At 35.7% G+C, this 3,875-nt stretch overlaps 1 non-coding gene across 1 annotated transcript; it reads left to right on the top strand.

Moving 5' to 3' along the window:
- The first annotated feature begins 1,714 nt into the window (after positions 1-1,714).
- Positions 1,715-1,821, top strand: LOC131254505 (small nucleolar RNA R71). The gene has a single exon (XR_009175617.1). It is a non-coding gene; the product is annotated as a small nucleolar RNA R71 (small nucleolar RNA).
- Positions 1,822-3,875: the final 2,054 nt, after the last annotated feature.

Here is a 3,875-nt window from a genome sequence, read left to right as displayed (position 1 = left end):
GCAAGAAAATTTAGAGAATTTTTTGATTTTTGAAAAAGCTTTCTTAACTTAAAAACCCTATAATGTTCTAATTTGTTTTAAGGGTTTTATATACCTGGTATTTTTGGACATGGGATGTGAGGTTTAGATTTACCTTTAGCGAGCTTGCACATATCCGGTTAAGGTAGACACTTTGAATTGATCTTCTTATGAGGCTCTGTAGTCTAGCTGACTCAACACTCATGCTAATTGACAAACCAGGGCACTTTCAGGAACTAAGGTTTCCAAGGATCCACTTGTATCAATCAGGGTGATACTATGCTTGATTCAAGTAACACAAATAGAATTGGAGTCCTATACTATCCAATTGGAAGATATAGCAATTAAGATCAAATCTAAACTTCCTTTGACCTAATTCTCAATAAAGGAGAATTATGATAATTGGCAAGGATTCCATCACCAAACTAAGCCCATAAGACGATGGTAAACAATAAGATTTACCAATCTCATAATCTGAAAATAGGAAAAGAAGATACACAAAGATATTGTAGATTTACTGTAATTTAAATCATAATAAATCATTAAAAACTAAAAGTATTCCTTGAATATCAAAGTAAAATCAAAGTAAGTTCAACATAAACATGAATCAAAGCAATAAAAACATCCCATCATGCTATAAGAATCACCTCTTAGCCCTAACTAAGAGGTTTAGCTAACCATTAACATGATTGGATCTAAATCCCTAGAAAAAAATATAAAAAACTAAGGAGAAAGGGAAGAAAATGCTTGGCGATGGCTCTGCACCATTGTGCTTCACTCCTCCAAACAATAGATGATGCCCAAGAATGCCATGGGGACTCCTATTTATAGTTGTGTAACACCTCCTTTCGCACCAACTTGGAAAAATATAGAAACCGCCTCAAATTTATGTAGTTTTGATTCTATTGAAGTATCTTCGATGTCCTTCAATTCTATCGAACAGTCTTCGTTTGAATCAAAGATCAGTCCAGACCTGTCCAGCAAGTTTGGCTTGAAATCCTGAAATTCTTGATTCTATCAAAGTGTCTTCGATATGTTCTTCAATATTACCTAACACTCTTTGATAGAATCAAAGTCTATTCTAGCAATTTTCAAGAATTGGACTTTTCTGGTCCCAAAATCTATTTTCAAGACAATTTTCACGATTCCTTTTCTTCGCTTCAAGTCTTTAATTCTCTTCCTTCATCTCTTAGTTTCTTTGGATCTTTGGCATGTGAATTCTTTAGTCTTGGTCTCCTAAAATCCATCCCTTGCCTTTGTGATCTTTGAGCATTAAATTCATGCTTTTAGCACCTTTTCCAAACCAAGCTCTTAAATTCACCTTGCAACACAAACATGAGTAAAATAGGACATTAAGCATTATCATGTTCATAAAACCAAGATATAAATGGGGGATAATATGCAATATTTGACCTCAACAAGTTTCCTTATGAGACTGGCCACTTTAATATTTATATCATCTTCCTCTTTTAAAAGATTTATTCCACCCTTCTCCTTTGATTGAGTAGGCTTATAAGTGATGCTATGTTTTGGGGAGATGTCCCATGATTATGTGTTTTTAGCAAGATTGTCAAAATAATCCCACACATTATCAACATCTTTGTTCATGAATTCCTCATTGCACATTATCTTGACCATTTGGCGTATGAAAGATGTCAGCCCATCGTAGAAGAAACTTGTTATATGCCACGTTTCAAAATCATGTTGTGGGCATGAATTGATGAGATCCTTGAACCGCTTCCAACATTGGAAGAATTTTTCATCTTCCTTTTGGACGAAGTTCATGATTGACTTTCTAAGGGTGTTTGTTTTATGATATAGGAAAAAATTCTTAATGAACTCTCTCATCAGATCATTCCATCTATTAATTGATCATGGATGTAGTGAGTGCAACCACGTCTTAGCCTTTTCTTTTAAGGAGAAGGGAAAGAGTTCCAGCCTGATCGTGTCTTTAGACACATTAAGAAAGTATAAAGTGACTATTATCTCATCAAATTCTTTCATGTATATATATGGATTTTTATATTCAAGTCATGGAACTTTAAAAGGAGTTGGATCACTCTTGGCTTGATATCCATATGTTCTGTGTTCTCTATAAAGATCACGTAGGATGGTGTGTATCATGCCCCAAACTCGGAAACCAAACTCACGGAATTCCCGATCGCCAAATCCGGTGCCGACAGCCTCCGTAGTACACCATTATCGGCTCCCTGCACCCATATGCTAGGTTCCGATCTTGGGATCCTACAAGGATGATTTTTAATATGATTTTTTTTTTTGTAAAGGAGCATAACCACAAGCTTAACCAAGTCACAAAACAACATCACCACATATCCACTATAATGAAACATTTGAGTACAATGCGGAAGGGAAAAATACAGGTATAATGAAACTCTAAAAACATTGCCACACACTCTCGCCTCAGCACTGCTGCGTCTTAGCGTCACCTGCACGCAACGGTCATGCATAAGCTTATAATAAAAATTAGAGGGTATGTCTGTGTGTGGGTAGTGCATGTACCAAGCATGAGATATCATAGTAAGTGGAAATACTAACAAGTCTATGAATTCTATCATCTATACACAAGCCAACACGTCTACACAAGGACAACATGTCCTACACGAGGACAACGTATTCTCCCGTCAGAGGCCTATAAAAAGATCTTAATGAGTTTGTCACTCAAACTCTGAATCCCTATCCTACATAAGGAAAGGGCTTCAAACTCGATGGACTCTGTATACTTATAAATAAGTGAGTGAGCACCTTTCTCACATAATCTGAAGATGATCGTCCTTGTTGATGAAGAGTCTTCAACTCCCTTGAATCACAACCACTTATGATGCTCCAATTAATGCTCCTAGGTTATGAGGTTTAGGGTTTGGACCTATCTTCTCTATTAAATGATATGAGTTAAAATACTTAGAGAAGATTTCCATGAGCAGACATTCAAGAGTTCCAGCACAATGATTTACCTTTAAAAAGTGTTACAGGAAACTCAATGAATGCCAGAGTTCATAATTCAATCCAAGTAAAGAAGATGACAATAAATGCCTAGAAAAAAGGCTTGAGGATGAGGGTATAATTAATTATAATAACTCTCTCAAGATTCCTTCAATTCTTACTCATTTTACTAAGAAGCAACCCATGGCTATATATAAAGAGGAATCCCAACAATAAAAAAATGTGTAAAAATTTGACATTGTCGATGCTATCGAATGGCCTTCGATTCCATCGAAATTTGAACATCCTCGAAAAAGATGGATATTCCTTGATAGCTTGCTGGACAAAAGGTTCTTAAATTTTGATGTACTTGAACAGTCTTTGATGCCATCGATAACTTACTCTCAATATGATCGAAGGTGACTCGATTACATCAAGGAATACTTAGAGAGTATTTTCTATGTACAGGGAGTACCCTTAGTTGATTCAATCGAAGTGGATACGATGTTATCGAAATTTGAATTTTGATGTCATCGAACTTTGTTTGATATAATCGACAATTCTCAGCAGATGATCATTTTTTGCTGGACAGAATGGGCATATTTATCAATGTAATTGAACCATGTTCGATAGAATCGAAAATGTCCTTGATTGCAAATCGATGCAATCGATTTTTCCTGTATAGTTCAAGTTTACTCTTCTACTACTCTAAGTGATCAAAACTTAAGCTTACTAAGGATTATTTAAGAATTGTTGTGGGTAAGACTAAGTTAAATGGGGTCATATAGCTCAAGGATTTGGTTGGGGAAGTGAGGATGTTTACCTGTGTGGAGCGCTCAAACTTCTTCTTTGTTGAGTTCTTGATCTTGTAATATTTAGCTTGGGAATCACTTGTAGGACTGACTCAACATTCACGT

This window comes from Magnolia sinica, chromosome 8, assembly GCF_029962835.1.
Source record: "Magnolia sinica isolate HGM2019 chromosome 8, MsV1, whole genome shotgun sequence".
NCBI classification, from domain to species: Eukaryota; Viridiplantae; Streptophyta; class Magnoliopsida; order Magnoliales; family Magnoliaceae; genus Magnolia; species Magnolia sinica.
This window is presented reverse-complemented; position numbering and strand designations above follow the sequence as displayed.